At 48.0% G+C, this 22,919-nt stretch overlaps 1 long non-coding RNA gene across 3 annotated transcripts; it reads left to right on the top strand.

Moving 5' to 3' along the window:
- The first annotated feature begins 419 nt into the window (after nt 1-419).
- LOC137368621 (uncharacterized) lies at nt 420-22,834 on the top strand. Of its 3 annotated transcripts, XR_010974787.1 has the most exons (4): nt 420-1,210; nt 3,723-3,863; nt 14,028-14,208; nt 22,615-22,834. It is a non-coding gene; the product is annotated as an uncharacterized lncRNA (long non-coding RNA). The 3 variants fall into 3 exon arrangements; XR_010974788.1 differs by lacking the exon at nt 14,028-14,208; XR_010974789.1 differs by lacking the exons at nt 14,028-14,208; nt 22,615-22,834 and adding an exon at nt 4,503-4,764.
- The last annotated feature ends 85 nt before the right edge of the window (nt 22,835-22,919 follow it).

The following is a 22,919-nucleotide window of genomic DNA, read 5'->3' as shown; positions in this document are numbered from 1 at the left end:
ACCCTCTGACTGTATAGAGGCGGGTATTGACTTCTCACTGTATACAGGTGAGTATTGACCCTCTGACTGTATAGAGGTGGGTATTGACCCTCTGACTGTATAGAGGTGGGTATTGACCCTCTGACTGTATAGAGGCGGGTATTGACCTTCTCACTGTATACAGGTGAGTATTGACCCTCTGACTGTATAGAGGTGGGTATTGACCCTCTGACTGTATAGAGGTGGGTATTGACCTTCTCACTGTATAAAGGTGGCTATTGACCCTCTGACTATATAGAGGTGACTATTGACCCTCATGACTGTATAGAGGTGGGTATTGATCCTCTGACTGTTTGGAGATGGGTATTGATCCTTTGACTGTATAGAGGTGGATATTCATCCTCTGTATAGAGGTGAGTATTGATCCTCTGACTGTATACAGGTGAGTATTGACCCTCTGACTGTATAGAGGTGGGTATTGACCTTCTCACTGTATACAGGTGGCTATTGACCCTCTGACTATATAGAGGTGACTATTGACCCTCATGACTGTATAGAGGTGGGTATTGATCCTCTGACTGTTTGGAGATGGGTATTGATCCTTTGACTGTATAGAGGTGGATATTCATCCTCTGTATAGAGGTGAGTATTGATCCTCTGACTGTATACAGGTGAGTATTGATCCTCTGACTGTATAGAGGTGGGTATTGATCCTCTGACTGTATAGAGGTGGGTATTGATCCTCTAACTGTATAGACGTGGGTATTGATCCTCTGACTGTACACAGTTGGGTACTGACCTACCCCTCTCCCCCCTCCCCTTGCATTATATAGGTGGGTACTGCTCCCTGTTTATTTATTTTTTTTATTTATTCATGGGATCTTTGCGTTGCTGGCAAGGTCAGCAATTAATGTCCTTCCCTAATTTCCCCTAAGGTGGGATTGACTTCCTTACTATATACAGGTAAAAATCGCCTTATTTCCTTCCACAGCGTCCCTTGCCATGCATGGTGATGGGATCTCCACCACTTTCTACACCGAAGATTCAGCAAACCACAGTCCATCAGTGGGGTGGGATCAGCCACTAGGAATTTCTGGCTGGGATGGCTGACTCTGAAGAACGGCAACACAGAGACAGGTGGATTGGTGCACGATGGGAATTGAGGGCATGAGCCACTGATGCGTGAACCATTTGTCCTGGGTTGCCAGCTGCCTTTCCCAGAATATGAAAGGTAATTTCTGGAGAATCCGGTTGGGTTAGCATCCTAAAAGGACATATGCAAAATTTTTAATTACCGGCAATCCTATTGTGGATAGATAGGGTCACGAGCCATTATATACAGATATTTCTCATCCACTAAAGATAATTTAATAGATATACATTAAAAGAAAGCATGGGGTTGGTTATTTTCCTGTTCCTTTGTGTGGCAAATCACATTGAATGGCTTTATAAAAATGTTAGTTTTGAGATGAGGTAACAGTTTGAAATTTTAAATGATTTGACCATTGGAAAATAAAATGGACAGGTGGCTTACATTTCCTCATTTTTATTTCACACGCTTAAAGCTTTTTACTGTCCCTTGCATCATTGTAGTTTGTGTGATTAGTTTCTTTTTCAGAGCACATTGTGGGCTTAATTTTAGTCAACTTGGTGCAGGTCCCAGCAGCGGCACCGGAAGTGTGCCATTGCTGCATGTGATGTATGCAGCGGGCCAATTAGCATGCATGAGATGCCGGGCCCGTCCTAACGCAGGACCGGGAAGGGTAACGCGGCACCAATGTTGGTGTCAGCTGATGCTAGCGCCGTATTTAAAGCACTGCCAGCTATGCATGTAGTGCTGCCTTAATCCAGGAGCAGTGCTGAAGACTTCCCCACCCCCACCAGTGCTGCTGAAGACTCCCCGCACCAGTGCGCTTGGAGTGAGGTTGCATGAAGTTGACCAGGATGCAGCTGCAAACACGTTTGAGGGAAGGCCCCACATTTTAGCGATGTCTCCCTGCAGATTCTCCTCTAGGCTGCAAGTGAGAGGCAGGAGGTCCTGTTCCTAAGAGGTGGCAAGAGGAGACCCTCCTGCCTCAGCAAGCAAACCTAGACAGAGATTGCAGAGGAGGTCAGCAGCCTTGGGCCATCTGCCGAGACTAGGTGCAGTGCTGCAAAAGGGTCACTGACCTCCTTTGCTCTGCCAAGGTCAGTCCTCCATACTGACCTCCTCTTTGGGGCTTAAATGTAGCAACATGGGATGGTGCGCTAGATGGGGAGGGAGTGACCAACCAGGCGCTGGCAAGGCGGTGAGGCAGCAGTAGGTCCTGTTAGATACATAGCTGCTGCTCGGCAACAGCCAGCCATTTGGCTTAGCTTGCCCCAAATACAAGAACGGAGGTGAGGAGGAGGCATTTGGAAGCTTCCATCAGGAGCCTGTGTGCTGCCACCAGCAGAAGTGTCCGATTTGTCATTGTGGGAAGAATAGCAGTGTCCCTCTTTCAGCTTTCAGGAGAAAAGGCCCACAACAGCAAGGAGATGGCAAGGACTGGAGCTGGGATCCCTGACCTCAGAACTCTGACGCTGGCAGAGAAGGAGGCCTTGGAACTGATGACATCCAGAGTGGCCGATCAATTATTGATGGGGAGACTGGAGTTGCAACCCAAGAGATTGAGGAGCTATTGTGCTCATGTGTCCATCAACGCACTTCTAGGGATCCACATCAAGCAGGGTTGATATGAAGAGATCTGAACACTCTAACCCCTAAATGCTTGTGTTCTCGCATGTAGTTATAGCAGTGCGAAGCACTGGGACTGGGGGGTGTGCTGTTGATCTCTGAGGAAGAGGCATATACAGAGGGGCCACCATCACATCTTTCCCCTGCACCCTCCGCCAGGAAAGAAACTCACATCAGTGGGTATGCACTTGGGCTTTGATGCAGGGCCACAAGCTGGTGAGAGCACAACGCATGCACCCAAGCAGCTGACAGAGGCTGTGACTGGCAAGACCGACAGTCAGAAGACTGTGGGAGGCCTGGCCCACGCTGTCTCAGATTGATGACAAGCCTTTGGTGTCAGCAGCACAGAGCATGCTGGAGTAGCTGTGAGAGGTAAGGGAACATCTGGCAGAACTGCCAGAAGCAATGCGCAGTCATGAGCAGACAATGAAGGAGTCCATCCATGCCATGACTATCACCATGTCTCAGGCACGTGAGCGCATGGCTTCCTCCACCAAGAAATTGGCAACCCTCATGGAGAGCCATATCCTGGGAATGCGCACAGACCTGCATACCTTGTCCATGAGCTCAACACAGCAATGGCAAGGTGAGAGAAGGAATCTCCACCAGGTTTTCATCTTGCTCTGGTTAGCTGTGAAGTTCAAGTGAGTCTTGAAAAGAAGGAAGAGAGGCTGGCTTCAAATCTGGGGGCTCCGAGTGTAGACAGCAGCTCCTAAGCCCCTCTGCCAGTCACCCCAGTCCTGCACCTGTGCAGAAACCCCTCAGCATGCCGGGGTCCTCCAGGCCTCAGGTGGCTAGAGGTTGTCCACCAAAGCCATTCCAAGCCATAGGGCAAGGCAATCAACAGCCTGCCTCCACCTCAGCTGCCTGCACGGGGGTTGCACCTCATAGAAATGCCCAAAAACCCGTTAAGAACACCTAGGTAAACTTGGGGTTTTGGGGAAGTTTGTGTGTTAGAATAGTGCAAATAAATAGCTGTGGAAGTCACTGTTGTAAATCATTCATGCATTGATTGTTGCCTTGTCAGATGTCACTTTCACCCTTGCTTCATCAATGGTCTGCCAGGCTGTTTTTGGTCACCCTCTCAACTTTGTGAATCTGTGCGGTGAGGTTGGGCGCTAGGCACTGGAGTGTGATGGGAAAGAGGCGACAGGTGGACTACATTGAGGTGAGTTTTATTGTATTGACACTAAGAGGGCATCAGGGTAGGAAGTGGGTATAATATGAAATTGTCATGAGCCTCCCTTGCGCATCTCTCCATGCCTCTCGTCTCTGGTGCAAGGGGCTTTTCATCCTGTGATGCCTGCTCAGCAGCCTCCTCCACATCCTCCTCATTGGATGAGGATTGGTGGTCAATCTTAATGCAAGGCCTCCCACCTCTGCAGTGCTAGATTGTGCAGAGCATACCAGACTACCACAATAAGTGAGACCCTTTCTGGGGCATACTGCAGGGCTCCACCGGATCGATCCAGGCACTGGAATCTCATTTTCAGCAGTCTGATGGCCTGCTCAGTGGTTGCTCGGATGGACATGTGACAGATGTTGTACCTCACCTCTACTGCAGTGCAAGGGTTCCTCAAAGGTATAAGTAGCCATGTCTTCAGTGGGTAGCCCTTGTCCTCGAGAATGCATCCCTGAAGGTGGGGGATGGGGGCGGGGGCCAGCAAAGCTGTGGCACCTGGGATTATTGAAATATGTCGGTGCCACGGCTGCTTCCTGGGAAGTGGGCATATATCTGCAGGATGCACTTTTGGTGGTTCAGACCAGCTGGGCATTGTTGGAATGAAAACCTTTCCTGTTGATCAAGGCTGCAGGTGGTCCATGGGAGCCTTGATGGTCACCTGTCCCTGCGTGTATTCGATGACATCTTGCATCTGGGGGAATCCAGCGATGGCTCCGAAGCTGATGGCGCTCTTCTCCTGACCGTCTGGGTTGGTTCGGTAGTGCACAAAGTCACCTGCCCTATTTAATAAGGCATTGGTCACCTCCTTGATGCAGCGGTGGGCTGCTGCCTGGGAGACCCCACACATTTCATCAGTGGATCTCTGCAAGGAGCCGGTCGCGTAAAAGTTGAGTGCAATGGTGATCTTCAGGGCCACGTTCATTGGGTGTCCACTGAGGCCCATGGGTCACAGCTTTTCCTGCTGCATGGTGCATAAGGGAGATGGTGATGTAGTGATAATGTCACTCAGCTAGTAATCAAGAGGCCCAGGCTAATGCCCTGGGGACACAGATTCAACTCCCACCATGCAGCTGGTAGAATTTAAATTCAATTAATTAATAAATTCATAAATTAATAAAAATCTGGAATTGAAAGCTAGTCTCAGTTTCATTACTATCACCATTACTATCATCAATTGTCGTTAAAAGCCCATCTGGTTTCCTAATGTCCTTTAGGGAAGGAAATCTGATGTCCTTACCTGGTCTGGCCTACATGTGACTCCAGACCCACAGCAATGTGGTTGACTCTTAACTGCTGTCTGAAATGGCCACTTACTTCAAGGGAAGTTAGGGATGGGCAACAAATGCTGGCCTACCAGCAAAGTCCAAATCCCACGAAAGAATAAAAAAAAAGTTGGTGACGGTCTCCCTGTAGTCTATGCTGACACTGCCACTTGGACGTTTGCAGGTGGCTGAGGTTCACTCACTGCCCTGGATAAGCTCTTATTGGTGTGGCTGGCTGCTGCCACTCCCATATTTCCACTTCACTGTCATGCCCAGCCAGTGCCTGGACCTCCCTCTCTCTAAGCTGCTGCTCCACCACACAGGGGTCGACAAAGACTGGGTGTATGAGACCCATGCCCGTATCAGGAACTTCCCTGGGAGACACAACCCACCCTCGGGACCTTCCCCTTGATATTCCTCTCTGACCACACACTAAAGTCCCTCATTGCCCACCCTTTCAAAGTGCCCACCACCCGAGAGAGCGCCCACATTCAGAGAGCTTTCACCTGAGATAGAGCCCACATTCCGAGAACCTTTCACCTGAGACAGCGCCCAAAGCAGAGCTCCCGCCTCTTCTCTTCGTAAGATTGATCTAGTATTAACCATGGCTGCCTTCCTGAGGTGACACTGAGGCTTTGCCTTGGCACTACCAACTTTAAATGTTCAGGATCTGTAGGCCCATGATCCCCATGCGCCGATTTCTAAACTCCAAACTGACCATAAAATCAGTCAGATCTGTGCAAATACCAAGTACCTTTCCCAATCTATCGCCGTTCAGATAATCTGCCTTTCTGTTTTTGCCACCAAAGTGGATAACCTCGCATTTGTCCATATCACACTGCATCTGCCATGTATTTGCTCACTCACTCAACCTGTCCAAATCACACTGGAGCCTCTCTGCATCCTCCTCACAGCTCACACTCCCACCCAGCTTTGTATCGTCTGCAAACTTGGATATATTACATTTAATTCTCTCATCTATATCATTGATGTATTTTGTGAATGGCTGGGGTCCTAGCGCTGGTCCCTGCGGTGCCCCACTGGTCACTGCCTGCCACTCGGAAGAGAACCCGTTTATTCCGACTCTTTGTTTCCTAAATGCCAAACAGTTCTCTATCCATGTCAGTACCTTACCTCATGGAATAGAATGGTCAGTGTCCAACTGGATAAAAAGTTGGCTTAATGACAGAAAACAGCGAGTCATAGTGAACAGTTGCTTTTCAGACTGGAGGATGGTAGACAGTGGTGTTCCCCAAGGGTCAGTGCTGGGACGACTGCTTTTTTTGCTATTTCTAAATGACTTGGATATTAGAATACAGAATCAAATCTCAAAATTTGCCGATGACACCAAACTTGGAGACGTGGCAAACAGTGAGGATAATATGAACCGTCTGAAACAGGACATAGATAGGCTAGCAGAATGGGCAGACAAGTGGCAGATGGAATTTAATGCAGAAAATTTTGAGGTGGATGCATTTGGCAGAAGGGATAGGGTGAGGCAATATAGACTTAATGGCACAGTTCTGAAGAGTGTGCAGGAACTGAGGGATTTGGGGGTGCATGTGCATTGATCTTTGAAGGTGACAGGACGTATTGAGAGGGGGAGATATTGGCCTTTATAAATAGAGGCATTGAGTACAAAAGCAGGGAAGTTATGCTGAACCGTCATAAAGCTCTGGTTAGGCTCCAACTGGAGTATTGCATCCAGTTCTGGTCACCACACTTCAGGAAGGATGTCAGGGTCCTTGAGGGGATGCAGAGGAGATTTACCTGAATGGTTGCAGGGATGGAGGATTTTAGTTACAAGGTTAGTTTTTATTTTAGTTACAGTGTTTTCTGAATTGAGGGATGTGACTGGTGTTCTGCAGGGATCAGTGCTGGGACCTTTGCTGTTTGTAGTATATATTAATGATTTGGAGGAAAATGTAGCTGGTCTGATTAGTAAGTTTGCGGACGACACAAAGGTTGGTGGAGTTGCGGATAGTGATGAGGATTGTCAGAGGATACAGCAGGATATAGATCAGTTGAAGACTTGGGCGGAGAAATGGCAGATGGAGTTTAATCCGGACAAATGTGAGGTAATGCATTTTGGAAGGTCTAATGCAGGTGGGAGGTATACAGTAAATGGCAGAACCCTTAGGAGTATTGGCAGACAGAGAGATCTGGGCGTACAGGTCCACAGATCACTGAAAGTGGCAAAGCAGGTGGATAAGGTAGTCAAGAAGGCATACGACATGCTTGCCTTCATCGGTCGGGGCATAGAGTATAAAAATTGGCAAGTTATGCTGCAGCTGTACAGAACCTTAGTTAGGCCGCACTTAGAATATTGCGTGCAATTCTGGTCGCCACACTACCAGAAGGATGTGGAGGCTTTGGAGAGGGTACAGAAGAGGTTTACCAGGATGTTGCCTGGTCTGGAGGGCATTAGCTATGAGGAGAGGTTGGATAAACTCGGATTGTTTTCACTGGAACGACGGAGGTGGAGGGGCGACATGATAGAGGTTTACAAAGTTATAAGTGGCATGGTCAGAGTGGATAGTCAGAAGCTTTTTCCCAGGGTGGAAGAGTCAGTTACTAGGGGACATAGATTTAAGGTGCGAGGGGCAAAGTTTAGAGGGATGTGCGAGGCAAGTTTTTTTTACACAGAGGGTGGCGAGTGCCTGGAACTTGCTGCCGGGGGAGGTGGTGGAAGCAGATACGATAGCGACGTTTAAGAGACATCTTGAACAAATACATGAATAGGATGGGAATAGAGGGATACGGACCACAGAAGTGCAGAAGATTTTAGTTTAGACAGGCATCAAGATCGGTGCAGGCTTGGAGGGCTGAATGGCCTGTTCCAGTGCTGTACTGTTCTTTGTTCTTATCACCAAGGTCGGTTTCAGTCCTGCTGCATCATTGCAACAAACCTGTCTTGGACCTTTTCTGCCGCTGACAAAATCTGGAACCAAAGTCACGGCATTGGAGTTCCAGGCGAGCACATCCTCTCCCGATTTTTCTGCCCTCCATGCCTCTGAGCCCACTTCTACTGGCTGAATAAATTCAGCCCTATGTTGCCACATGAACTTCGAATATTCTTCATCTGGATTTAAAACCAGTACATTTTAAGTCACTGCAGCTGCTAGCTTCTGGATTTCTGTTGAGTGGTGATGCGAGTGGTTAATTCACAAATTGTTAGCCCCCTCACCTCCGACAGCTTTCCAGTGCAGATTGGTTATTAATCATGACTTTGGATTGTGTAATGTCCAACTGGCTATTTGTCATTTGAGTTTACTTTCTATTTTTGGAAAAAAAACAGAAGATACAATGAACATTATTTTTTTAAATAGACAGTTCAACATTTTTGTTGCAGTGGGAATTGAGCCACACGGGCATGAATCACACATGGAAAGTACTTTTGTTCTGTGTCACTAAATGGAGTGCCTGGGAGATCCCTCGTCAATTCCCAAGGCAATCAGGGAGGGTTGGCAACCCTCTGAATAGCACAAGTTAGATCGAGTATAAAGCCCCCTGTACACAGTCCCCCCCCAATAAAAGAAAAAAAATGGTTTAGATACAGAGTAAAGCTCTCTCGACACTATCCCATCAAACACTCCCAGTGCAGCTACTGCAGGGGTTAGATACAGAGTAAAGCTCCCTCTACACTATCCCATCAAACACTCCCAGTGCAGCTACAGCAGGGGTTAGATACAGAGTAAAGCTCCCTCGACACTGTCCCATCAAACACTCCCAGTGCAGCTACTGCAGGGGTTAGATACAGAGTAAAGCTCCCTCTACACTATCCCATCAAACACTCCCAGGGCAGGTACAGCACAGGTTAGATACAGAGTAAAACTCCCTCTACACTGTCCCATCAAACACTCCCAGTGCAGCTACAGCACGGGGTTAGATACAGAGTAAAGCTCCCTCTACACTGTCCCATCAAACACTCCCAGGGCAGGTACAGCACAGGTTAGATACAGAGTAAAACTCCCTCTACACTGTCCCATCAAACACTCCCAGTGCAGCTACAGCACGGGGTTAGATACAGAGTAAAGCTCCCTCTACACTGTCCCATCAAACGCTCCCAGTGCAGCTACAGCAGGGGTTAGATACAGAGTAAGGCTCCCTCTGCAGGGTCCCAACAAATACTCCCAGGGCAGGTAAAGCACGGGGATTTTTTTATTCGTTCGCAGGATGTGGGCATCGCTGGCTAGGCCAGCATTTGCTGCCCATCCCTCTACACCATCTCAAGAACATAAGAAATAGGAACAGGCGTAGGTTGTGCAGCCCCTTGAGCCTGCTCTGCCATTCATCAAGATCATGACTGAGCTTCCACATCAACTTCTCTTACCCAGCCCATCCCTCTATTCCTTAGTGCCCAAAAATCTATCAATCTCAGTCTTGAATATATTCAACGACTGAGCATCCACAGCTCTCTGGAGTAGAGAATTCCAAAGAATCACAACTCTGTGACTGAAGAATTTGTTCTGCTCTTAGTTCTAAGTGGCCAACCCCTTATCCTGCGATTATGACCGTTTGTGCTAGAATCTCTAATCAGGCCTCTCGGTATCTACTGTGTCAAGCCCTCAAAGAATTTTCTACTTTTCAATGACAACACCTCTCATGATTCTAAACTCTATAGGTCTATTCTACTCAATCTCTCCTCGTAGGACAAGCTTCTGCTCCCAGGAATCATTCGAGTGAACCTTCATTACACATTCCCTCTAGTCAACTATATTCTTTCTTAGGTACAGAGACCAGAACTATATACAGTACTCTAGGAGTGGTCTCACCAAATCCTTGTATAATTGCAGCAAGACATCCTTATTCTAAAACCCCAATCCCCTGGCAGTAAAGGGTAACATACCATTTACTTTCCTAATTGCTGTCTGACCTACATGTTAACTCTCTGTGACTCATGTCCAAGGATACCCAAATGAATACCAACATTTGCTAGTCTGTTATGATGAAAGGTATCGACCTGAAAATTTAACTCTGTTTCTCTCTCTACAGATACTGCCAGACCAGTTTAGAATTTCTTGCATTTTCTGTTTTCATTTCAGATTTCCAACATCTGCAGTATTTTGCTTTTGCTTAGGCTTGAACTAGTCTGTCACCTTTTCAAAAAAAATTCTAATTTTTCATTCTTTTTACCAAAGTGGATAATTTTACAGTTCCCCACATTATACTCCATCTGCCAACTTCTCAACCACTCACTTAAAACGGTCTGTATCCCTTTGTTGCCTCTTTCTGTTCTCCTCACAGCTTACTTTTCCACTTAGCTTTGTATCATCATCAAGCTTGGATATATTCTACACAGTCCTTTCATCTAAGCCATTAATGTAGTTTGTAAATAGCTGAGACCCAGCACTGATCCCTCCGGTACCCCGCTAGTTACAGCCTGCCAACCTGAAAAAGTCCTGTTTATTCCTACTTTCTATTTGCTGTCCATTAACCAATTATCAATTCATGCTAAGATCAGAAGATTGGATAGAATATCAAAAACAGCAAAGAATGACTAAAAGATTAATAAGGAGGGAAAAATTAGAGTACGTGAGAAAGCTAGCTAGAAAAATAAAAACAGATAGTAAGAGTTTCTATAGATATTTCAAAAAGAAATGAGTAAACAAAGTGAGTGTTGGTCCTATAGAAAGTGAATCTGGGCAATTAATAATGGAAAATAAGGAGATGGCAGATGTGTTACGACCAACCACTCAGCCAAGCCCCCAATCAAAATATACGATTCTGATGGTGGTGGGAGAAACACACTGTTAATTCAATCCCGTCTCTCCACAGATCACCTAACATATCATTTTAAACTTTCCAAATTAAAGAAAGACCCAGCCAAATTGTACCATCCATTCACCCCCGAATGAGGCTAAACAAACCAGGTGTCTTTAAATCAACAAATTAACCGCTTAATTAGAAAAGCTATATTCTTAAACGCCACGAAGATATAAACAACATTTAAAATAGAAAAAATTAGAGTCTTTGCAAATTTACGCTCCTGCTGGATGTTAAACAGTCCAAGGTTGCTTGAAGTCCTCACAGCCGTCCGATGGGGGAGAAAAGGTTCTTCAGCAGTAGAACAGTCCGTAGTCTAATCCAGAAATCGAAATTGTTGCTTTCCTTCTCCAGTGATGAATTTCTACAATTAACAACTTGCAAACACTTTTTAATGAATCAATTTGGCTTTAGAATTTTTGAGGGATAAAAGATTGCCACAGTCTAATTTCCCTTCCTTCAGTTTAAATTCTCAGAGATCTCTGTTTTGGCTTGACATTTCAGAATTTTGAGACAATAATAAATAAACAGACTAAATTCTCTTGCTTCAGTTTAAATGGTCTGACAGCATTCATTCAGGTGATAACACATAGCTGTCTGTCTGTTTCTCTGTTAGTACAGGCTGTTGTCACTATAAGCCAGTTCAAAATTAAATTGTAACAAATGTATTTCTCGATGCTCAGTCCAAGTGGCTGTACCCAAGGCAACGAGAATGCACCCTTTGAATCGCAGTTTCTGAATGGCTGTATCCCCGGGAAACGAAAATGCATTCTTTGACTCAGCTTCTGGAACTTGCTGCCTTAAAGCAGGATGGCTCCTTTTCCCAGCCTTAAAGGCACACCACATTCTTCCCCCCAAAAAACTACAAGATCATAACAAATTGAACAGGTATTTTGCATCGATCTTCATTATAGAGTGTACAAGTAATATCCCAGTGTTACAACCAGGTGAGTAAGGTGTCTAGGGTCTGTTACTGTCTTCACCTGGTCTTATTGTAGCAGGGTTTAGTTTTTAAACACACTGTGTTTTGAGCTTCCCCTTTGGTGAATCCTTGTTCACCACTTTCCAATTATAAAGCAAAGAAATGAGTATAAACAAGTTTTCTTTGGTTTAAAGAAGAAAAGTGAAATTTTATTAAACCTTAAACTTAAACTCTAATTCAGTTAACACCTACGGATTACATGCCATGTCCCACGCTAGCATGCGTACGCGATATGCACATGCAAATAGAGACAGAGAAGAGCAGTTTGAGGCAATATCAGAAGAGGGTTTCTTGTTACTGTTATGGCCAGGTGAGAAAGGTGTCTAGGGGATCTTTTACTGTCTTCACCTGGTCTTATTGTAATAGAGTTTGATTTTAACACACTGTTTTGAGCTCCCCCTTTGTGAATCCTTGTTCATAGCTTTCCAACTATAAAGCAAAGAAATGAGCGCACCAGGTTTTCATTAGGTTTAAAGAAGAAAAGTGAAATTTATTAAACCTTAAACTTAATCTTAAACTCTAATACGGCAACGCCTACGGATATACGACACGCCCATGCTGGCATGCACACGCGATACACACATGCAAATAGGGACAGAAAAGAGCAGAAGAAAAATAAAATGGAGAGGTTTGAGGCAGTCTCCAAAGGGGGTTTCTTGTTACTGTTTCTGTGGTTCCAGCTCCTTGATTGTAGACAGCTCTTACTTTTCGTTGGGACCCAGTATTCTTCTTAAACTTTGTTCACTGTAGGAGACTTTTCTCTCTTGGTGCTCATGTCTTCAAGGTTTCCGAAGCTGGTGAGAGCGAGATAAGAGCAGACAGGAGAGAGGTGTTCTCAGTCCAGGAGAAAACAGCCTTCTGAATTTCAAACTCAGTTTAAAATTCAAACAACTCCAACAGTCAGCCAGCCATGCGATCAAACCGGTCCGAACACATCTGTTTGTGTATTCGGCCATTTTAGCCATTAACCTGGAGTACTATCCTATCCACCTTCAACATCTGGTAGTCTAAAGTCCATTGTAGATTAAATTGGAGCAGGGAATAGCCCCTTTGTTCTTTGAAGTACTGTCTGTGGATATGCTAATGTCTCTCTCCAGCCAAAGTTTCAAACTGTTTTTTAAAGCAAGTTCTTTCTTCACCATCAGCAGTTAAAAATCAATGTTCATGTGGCAAAATTAATTTTCCTCATTCTTGGCAGGTGGGTGTTTGCCTGACATTACTATTTCTGTGTTTACAGCTTGCTATCGAGTCTTTGATTGTAGACAGCTCTTATTTTCCATTGAGGCCCAGTATTCTTCTTAAACCTTGTTCACGTAGGAGACTTTCCTCTCTTTGAGTTTCCGTGTCTTCAATGGTTCTTCAGTTCCGTGTGAAAGAGATAGGAGTAGGTGAAGAGAGGTGTTCTCAGTCCAGGAGCTAACAACCGTCTGAGTTTCAAACACTCTGTGGCAAGTTCAAAATTCAAAAAACCAACAGCCAGTCAGTCATGTAATTAAACTGGTTTGACCACTTCTTCTGTGTATTCGGCCATCTTAGTAGTTAACCTGGAATGCTAGCCTTTCCACCTTCAACGTCTGGTAATCAAAAGTCCATTGTGGATTATGGGCAGCACAGTGGCGCAGTGGTTAGCACCACAGCCTCACAGCTCCAGCGACCCGGGTTCAATTCTGGGTACTGCCTGTGTGGAGTTTGCAATTTCTCCGTGTCTGCGTGGGTTTGCGCCGGGTTCTCCCGTTTCCTCCCACCACCAAAAGACTTGCAGTTGATAGGTAAATTGGCCATTATAAATTGCCCCTAGTTGAGGTAGGTGGTAGGGAAATATAGGGACAGGTGGGGATGTTGTAGGAATATGGGATTAGTGTAGGATTAGTATAAATGGGTGGTTGATGGTCGGCACAGACTCGGTGGGCCGAAGGGCCTGTTTCAGTGCTGTATCTCTAAATAAATAAAAAAATAAAAAAAAATTAAATTGGAGCAGGGAATAGCCCCTTTGTTCCTTGAAGTACTGTCTGTGAATATGCTAATGTCTCTGTCCAGCCAAAGTCTCCAATTGTTATTTTAAAGAGAGTTCTTTCTTCACCAACAACTGTTTAAAATCAATGTTCATGTGGCGAAATTAATTTTCCTCCTTCTTGGCAGGTGGGGGACTTGCCTGACACCAGAAATAGATGTAAATTAGGAAATGAAAGAGAGAAAGGAACTCAAGAAAATTACAATCACCAGGGAAGTGGTGCTGAGCAAATTGTTGGAGCTGCTGGCTGACAAGTCCCCGGGTCCTGATGGACTTCATCCTAGGATCTTAAAAGAAGTCGCTAGTGAGGTAGTTGATGCATTGGTTTTAATTTTCCAAAATTTCCTAGATTCAGCGAAGGTTCCATTAGGTTGGAATGTAACTCCTTTATTCCAAAAAGGGAGGGCGACAGAAAGCAGGAAACTACCAGGCCAGTTAGCTTAACATCTGTCATAGGGAAAATGTTGGAAGCTTATTAACGACGTTATAGCAGGGCACTTAGAAAAATGGCTTTATGAAAGGGAAATCATGTTTAACCAATTTATTGGACTTTGAAGTAACATGTGCTGTGGATAAAGGGGAACCGGTGGATGTACTGTATTTAGATTTCTAAAAGACATTTGATAAAGTACCACATCAAAGGTTATTGTGGAAAATTAAAGCTCATGATGTAGTGGGTAACATAGTGGCACAGATAGAAGATTGGCTAGCTAACTGGAAACAGAGAGTAGGCATAAATGGGTCATTTTCTGGTTGACAAGATGTAACGAGTGGTGTGCTGCAGGGATCAGTGCTGCGGCCTCAACTTTTTACAATTTCTATAAATGACTTAGAAGAAGAGATGATGTATGGATGCTAAATTTGCTCATGACACAAAGATGGGTAGGAAAATAAGTTGCGAAGAGGACATAAGGGGGCTACAAAGGAATGTAGGTAGGTTAAATGAGTGGGCAAAGATCTGGCAAATAGAATATAATGTAGGAAAATGTGAATTGTCCATTTTGGAAGGAAGAATAAAAAAGGAGCACATTATCTAAATGGTGAGAGCTTGCAGAGCTCAGATGCAGAGGGATCTGGGTGTCATCATGCATGAATCACAAAAGGTTAGTATACATGTACAGCAAGTAATTGGGAAAGCTAATAGAATGTTATCGTTTATTATGAGGGAAATTGTATACAAAAGTAAGGAGGTTATGCTTCAGCTATACAGGGCATTGGTGAGACTACATCTGGAGTACTGTGCATGGTATTCGTCTCCTTATTTAAGGAAGGATGTAAATGCGTTGAAAGCAGTTCATAGACGTTTAATATACTAATACCTGGAATGGGTGGGTTGTCTTATGACGAAAGGTTGGACAGGCTAGGCTTGTATCCACTGGAGTTTAGAAGAGTAAGAGACTTGGTTGAAACATATAAGATCTTGAGAGGTCTTGACAGGGTGGATTCCCTGTCAAAAAATGGTGTTTCCACTTGTGGGAGAATCTAGAATTAGGGGGTCCCACATTTAAGACAGAGATGAGGAGAATTATTTTCTCTCAGAGGGTTGAGAGTCTTTTAAACACTCTTCCTCAAAAGGTGGTGGAAGTAGTCTTTGAATATTTTTAAGCCAGAGGTAGATAGATTCTTGATAAGCAAGGGGCTGAAAGGTTATTGGGGGTAGGTGGGAATGTTGAATTGAGGTTACATTCAGATCAGCCATGATGTTGAATGGCAGAGCAGGCTCGAGCGGCCAAGTGGCCTACTATTGCACCTAATTCGTATGTTCGTAGATGTTGGAAAGGCTTTGGGGAGTTAAGAGGTGAGTCACTCTCTGCAGAATTCCCAGCCTGTGACCTGCTCTTGTAGCCACAGTATGGTTTGTATGGTTTGTCCAGTTAAGTTTCTGGTCAATGGTGATTCCCAAAATGTTGATGGTGGGGTATTCGGTGAAGGTAATGCAGTTGAATGTCAAGGGGAAGAGGTTAGACTCTTTCATTGCAGATAGTCAGTGCCTGGTACTCGTGCAGCATAAATATTATTTGCCACATATCAGCCCAAGCCTGAATGTTGTCTAAAATAAAAGCAAAATACTGCAGATGCCGGAAATCTGAAATGAATACAAAAAAAAATGTTGGAAATACTCAGCAGGTCTGGCAGCATCTGTGCGAGAGAAGCAGAGTTAACGTTTCAGGTCAGTGACCTTTCATCAGAATGTTGTCTAGGTCTTCCTGCATGCAGCCACACACTGCTTCATTATCCGAGGAGTTGCAAATGGAACTGAACATTGTGCTATCAGTGAACCTTTTGAGGGAGGGCAAGGTATTAATGAAGCAGCTGAAGATAGTTGGGCCTAGGACACTGCCCGGAGGTACTTCTACAGTGATATCCTGGGGCTGAGACGATTGAATGAGAATGATAGGAGGGATGAAGAACTTGCTTCATGTGGAGAGATTAGAGAAATTAGGATTTTTCTTCTTAGAGCAGAGAAGTTTAATGGGAGATGAAACTGAGTTCAAAATTATAAAGAGTTTTGACAGATCAAATGCTTACATCAGATCAAGGGCAGTTACTCTCAACCTGACCTGTGGATTTCAGCTCTTTTGTCCATGTTTGGACCAAGGCTGTAATGAGGTCTGGAACCTAGTGGTCCTGGCGGAACCCAAACTAAGCATGGTGAGCAGGTTATTAGTGAGGAAGTGATGCTTGACAGCATTGTTGATTATGCCTTCCATCACTTTGCTGATAATTGAAATTCTAATTAAATTTTCTGATGAAGTAACAAGAGAAGGTTGATGAAGGGAAAATAATGGATGTTGTCTATGAACTTTAAGAAAGCATTTGAGAAAGTACCACAGAAAAGGCTGGTTAAAAGGCTCATGGACTAGGAGGGAGTGTCAACTTGAATGAAAAAAAAAATTGGCTTAAAGAGAGAAAACTGGTAAATTGTTGTTTTTCAGACTGAAAGATAATATACATTGGTGTTCCCTAAGATTCAATGCGAGGACCATTGCTTTTTTAAAAATACATATATATAATGGCTTGGATATTGGATATTGGAATATAGAGCAAAATTTCAAACTTTGTCCATGATATCAAACTTGGAGGTGGGCAAACAGTATGATACCAATTGACTGCAACAGGACTGGACTTGCAGAATGCGCAGACAAGTGGCAGATGGACTTTAATACAGACAAGTGTGAAGTGATACATTCTGGCAGAAGGGATCAGGAGAGTAAGTATAGATGTTCTAAAGAGTGTACATAGACCAAACAGCTGACATGCAAGTGTTTGCTGGGACAGCGGAGAGGGAGGTTTACTCTGTATTTAACTCCATTTTTTTTTTTTCCTTGAAGGTGACCTTTATACCCCAGGCCCCTTTTATATATTTCATGTCGAGGGGGCCTTTATTCCTCAGGCCCCCTTTATATACATATTTTTAAAATAACTATTAAAAACAGATAAATAAACAAAAAACTCAAATTAAAATGCCATTCTCAGCATCGATGATGCACTCCAGTCCCTGCGGTGCCCACCGCTCACGGAAGGCCTCAAGCGTACTGGCAGACACCGCATGCTCCCTCTCCAGGGACACCCGGGCGCAAACATAACCGCGGAAGAGGGGCAGGCAATCGGGAAGGACAGACCCCCCCGACGGCCCGCAGCCTGGACCTGTGAATTGCCACCTTGGCCAGGCCAGGAGCAGACCGACGAGGAGATCCTCCTCCCGGCCCACGCCCCTCCGCACCGGGTGCCCAAAGATCAGGAGCATGGGACTGAAGTGCAGCCAGAACTTGAGGAGCAGCCCCTTCAAATACTCAAAGAGGGGCTGCAACCTCGCACACTCGGTATATATGTGAAACACGGACATGTCCAGGCTGCAGAAAGTACAGGCGGCCTGGGAGTCCGTGAACCTACTTAAAAGTCGATTGCACGGGACTGCCCTCCACCCCAGGTCCCCAAAATAAAGGGGGAAGACTCCCACGTAGAGAGGCCTCCATCGGGGTTTCCCTCGCCGCCAGATAGCAACGCGGACCGCCAGGGCGTGTCCGGCCAGCTGACGAGGGCGAGGAAGTGGAGAGTGTACAGGAGCAGCCCGTACAGGAAACTCCCCCGCACCGATTGGAATGGCACGGAGGGCATTTCCGAGAGGCGGCTCGGGTTGTGTGGGACCAGCTCCCGAGGAGGGTTTCGGGGCCTGGGTCCGATGAGCAGTTCCGGCCGAGCGGAGGTCAGCTCGGCCGGGAGAGTTCCGCACTCACGAGCCCCCTCCCCACCTGCAGTGAGGGGCGTCCAGGGGGTTTCGACTACTCCTCCGCCTGCCGGACCGTCCCCGGAGTCGGCCGCCCGGACAGCCGAGGCGCTCTCCTCCGCCGGCGGGGGAGCGCCCTGACTGGAGGCGCCCATGTTCCAGACTCGGAATAGATCCCAGTAAAAGACAGGCAACTCCCTCAGAGAGGCGCGGCTAACGGACTCCACCGGGAGCTGCGTGTCGTCTTGAAGGCAGTGACACTGGCGGAAAAAATACGTCGCCAGTGCACACCATCTGGGAGGACGCTCGACGTACAGGTATCTCTGCAGGGTCCAAAGGCGGAGAGTCGCAGCCTGGGTGCGGACGCACACCAGCAACTGGCCGCCCTCCTCAATCGGGAGACTCAGGACCGCGGCAGAGATCCAGTGTTTCCTCTTGCCCCAGAAGAAATCGACGAGTTTCTTCTGGATCTTGGTGGCAATTACAGAGGGCGGGGCCAAAGTGACCAACCGGTACCACAGCATGGAGGTCACCAGTTGGTTTATGACCAGCGCTCGGCCCCTCTAGGAAAGCACTCGGAGCAGTCCTGTCCAGCGCCCCAGCCGAGCGGTGACTTTCGCCTCCAACTCCTGCCAGTTTGCCGGCCAGGCTTCCTCAGCGGGGCTAAGGTGGACTCCCAGATAGAGGAGGTGCGTGGTGCTCCATGCAAAAGGTGGCATCTCCTCCGGCAGGGAGTCCACCCGCCACTGACCCACCAGGAGTCCGGAACATTTCTCCCAGTTGATGCTCGCGGAGGACGCGGCAGAAAAGGTCTGCTGGCAGTCGCGCATCCTCCGCAAGTCAACGGGATCTGTGACTGCGAGGAGCACGTCGTCGGCATAAGCCGAGAGGACAACTCACATGGCCGGCTCGCGCAGAGCCAATCCCGTCAACCTCCTGCGAAACAGGCACAGCAAGGGCTCCACGCAGATGGTATACAATTGGCCGGACATGGGGCATCCCTGATGCACTCCTCTCCCAAAGCGAAGGGGCGCTGTCAAGGACCCGTTAACTTTGACTAGACACTGCGGCGGCGTATAAGAGTCGGACCCGGGCCACGAAATGCGGCCCAAGTCTGAAAGCGCGCAGAGTCCCGAAAAGGTATTCGTGATCCACCCTGTCGAACGCCTTCTCCTGATCGAGGACGAGAAAGGCGACTGACTGACCAGACCTCTGGGAAAGATGGACCAGGTCCCGGACCAGGTGGATGTTGTCCTGGATGGACCGGCCCGGGACTGTGTAGGACTGGTCGGGGTGGATCATGTGGGCCAACACGGAGCCCAGGCGGGTAGACATAGCCCGGGCAAAGATCTTATAATCCGTGCTGAGGAGGGAGACCGGACGCCAGTTTTTAAGCAGGCGGAGATAGCCCCTCTTCGGCAGCAGGACGATGACCGCCCTTCACCACGAGAGGGGCATCTCCCCGGTCGCCAGGCTTTCTCCCAGGACCCGCGCGTAATCGTCCCCCAGGACGTCCCAGAACGCCCTGAGGAACTCCACGGTCAACCCATCCAGCCCTGGGGATTTGCCCCTTGAGAGCTGGTGGAGGGTGCCAGTCAGCTCCGCCAACGTGAGCGGAGCTTCCAGTCCGTCGGCGCCCTCCGGGCTGACCTGCTGCAGGTCCTCCCACAAAACTCTGCGCGCATCTTCGCTGGACGGATCCGGAGAGAACAACGCACTGTAATAAGTACGGACCAGGAGGCCCATTCCCTCCGGATCCGTGATGGAGGATCCGTCGTCGGCCAGCAGCTCAATGAGCTGCTTACGGACCCCCGGCCATTTTTCCAGCGAGTAGAAGAAGGGTGCGGCGCAGTCCAAATCTTCCAGGATCTGGATCCGCGACCTCACATACGTGCTTTGGGACCGTATGAGCTGCAGGTCCCTCAGCACGCCCTTCTTCTCTTTGTACGCCTGCCACAGGGCCGGGTCTACGACGGCATGACCGAGGCGGGACTCCAAGTCGAACACCTCCCTCTCAAGGCGCCCGATCTCGGCTTCCCGCCTCTTGGTCGACCCCTTCGCGTACTCCTGACAGAAGACGCGGATGTGAGTCTTACCCACATCCCACCATAGCCACTAGGAGGGGAAGCCCCCCTGCTTCCTTCTCCAGTCGGCCCAGAATTGACAGAACGAGTCCCGAAATCGCTCGTCCTCCAGCAGCCGGTTGTTAAAGTGCAGAAAGCTCACCGCGTATCTCCCTTCCCTGAGGACTGAGAGATTGTGAAATCTGTGGTGAGACCCCCTGCTGCCGTTGATGTTGAGGCTGGCTATGGTTATCTTCATGTCAAAGGTACTTAAAACCCGTCACCAACAGCTCACTGTGAGGAGCGAGTGGAAGTGCACCTGGCCTTCCACTCCCCCAGCAACCCATTGAGGAACACATTAAAACGGCGCCTCTCAACCAGTTTCACGCCCGCGCGCTTGCCTGCTTTCTTCAGGGCAGCACGGACGGACTGTCTGATCAGCGCCAGATTCGACCAACGGCCGAGGGCCAGCTGAACTTTATCGCGGCAACCCCTGCAAGCCACGAGGAAATCCCGGAGTTCCGCCGTGGTGATGAGAGATTCGGTGGGAGGCACGAGGGACTCCACCACCTCACTGGCGATGGAATCAAGTTCATCCTCCGTGCCCCACACCGAATCCCCATCCTCCTCCGGGTCGTCACTGCCAGTGGCCGACACATCCACCACACACTGTGGGGCGGACATCCCGGCCGCGCTAGCTGGTCCTGCCTCCGTCACAATCCCACCCCCAGGATCGATGGCGGAGGAGTCCTCTCTGGGTTCTACTGTGAAACTGGAGCCTGTGGGTGCCAGCAGTCCAGGACCCCCCTCCACCTCCGTCCCCAGGCCAATGAGTGGTCCAGGGGAGACAGAAGTTCCTGACTCCAGAAATACAGCCGGAACCGAGACCGGAGGTGGAGGGAGGAAGCCATCTCCCGCTCCGCCAGCACCCACAGGCCCAGCAGATGGGGCAGCATTCTCAGTTGTAACCGGGTCAGGTGTCTCCTGGTTGGTGGTGGACTCCGGCTGGGAGGGCCGACCCTCTGGGGCCTCGCCCCAGAGGTGGAGCTGGCGGCCGGGAGGTTGGGGCAGTTCTTACGAACATGCCCCACCGCCTTGCAGACATGGCACCGCGCCCCGTCCGAGGTCCAAAAGACGCGGTAGGCCATCCCCTGGAACTGCACATTAAATTGGCCTTCCGAGTCCTCCTCCCGCGCCAGCTGCATAAATAACTGGCGGCAGAAGGAGTAGACATGTTGGAGGCTGTGCTCCCGAAGACCAAGCCGGACTGGGGTGATCCCTGACCTCACCTCCCCCAGATGGTGCAGGTGAGGGAGGAGGAGCTCACTGAGAATGAAGGGTGGGACGTTGGATAACATTATCCGCTGCGCAGTGGCCCCCAGAGGGTCCACCGGCAGGAAGGTCCCCCCCACAGTGAGCCCCTTATTCAGGGCCAGGGACACTGCCCGCTCGGTCTTTAGAAAAAACACTGCCTCCCATACATCTTTGAGGCCGCAACAATGGCCGAAGGGCCGACAACCTCGGCCATTGCCTTCACGCAGGTCTCAGTGGACATGTTGGGGTAGGGATAGCTCTTCACCCCATGGCTTGATATTATTAATTTAAAGGGTGATGGGGTCACGTGGGCAGCCACAGAGGCTGCAGCTGCATAGGTTTTAGAGGGCCCCGCCACCTGTGATGAAGGGCTTGCCATGGGTCTAAGAGCTAACCCACCCCAAATTGTAGGCTTGAAAACTTTAAGATGCACAAAACAAACAAACAAACAACAGGTTAGGGGAGCGGCTGAGCGAATAGAGGAGAGGGAAAGACAGGCTGTAAGGGATGACTTTCTTTTCCTTTCTGGAGGTGGTGCACACATCACACTTGAAACAGTCTCTGCCAGCACACTTGGTCTTACGGTCTTCTGGTTGGGGGAGGCGTCTTCACCTGGGTCAGCTGAAACTGCCCAGGCACTACTTATCCCCTTCTGTATATTAGCCAGGCAGCTTCAGCTGACTCGGGCTGGGCAATTGAGGTGGGGAGGGAGCTTCCCTGCAACTTTAGTGCAACTGCACAGCTCCCTGCAGAATTGTATAGCCCCCACCCCTTGTTTTTCTGGCCTCTTCCACCTCCCACAACAGTCCAAATGAAATAAAAGTCTGGTGCTCAACACCCACCTCGAAATACAGGCTTATTCCAAAAGTCTTTCCTCCTCTGCAGCAAATGTTGTTCAAAGTTTTTGCAGTTTCTCCTCAGCACTCCTCCAGCAGCACCTCCAGCAACTGACTGCAGCACTGTCAGCTGCACCTCGTTGATGCACTTTGGAGTCCTAATTAGGAAGCAGCCAACCCCAGTGCTATACCTGCCCTGGGAGTGTTGAGTGTTTGATGTGGACAGTGTAGAGGGAGCTTTACTCTGTATCTAACCCCGTTTTTTTTTGTGTAGAGGGAGCTTTACTCTGTGTCTAACCTGTGCTGTACCTGTCCTGGGAGTGTTTGCCGCTGATACGGAAATGGAAAGTGCTACCTCAGTAATTATAGAGTCTGGTGGACATTCTAAGGACTCTATTGGAAGCTGATGCCACATCTCTCATTCTCAACATGTTCTGTGGTTTGTGCCTGTATTTTACAGTGTTAAATAAATATCTCAGCTCCTGCTCAACATACATGGACTTCCTATCTGCTGTTAAACTAAGTGAGATTGATCAACATTTCTCAGGGGTTGCACAGGAAGTGAAGAAACTTTGAGCA

Source organism: Heterodontus francisci, chromosome 4 (genome assembly GCF_036365525.1).
Source record: "Heterodontus francisci isolate sHetFra1 chromosome 4, sHetFra1.hap1, whole genome shotgun sequence".
NCBI classification, from domain to species: domain Eukaryota; kingdom Metazoa; phylum Chordata; class Chondrichthyes; order Heterodontiformes; family Heterodontidae; genus Heterodontus; species Heterodontus francisci.
This window is presented reverse-complemented; position numbering and strand designations above follow the sequence as displayed.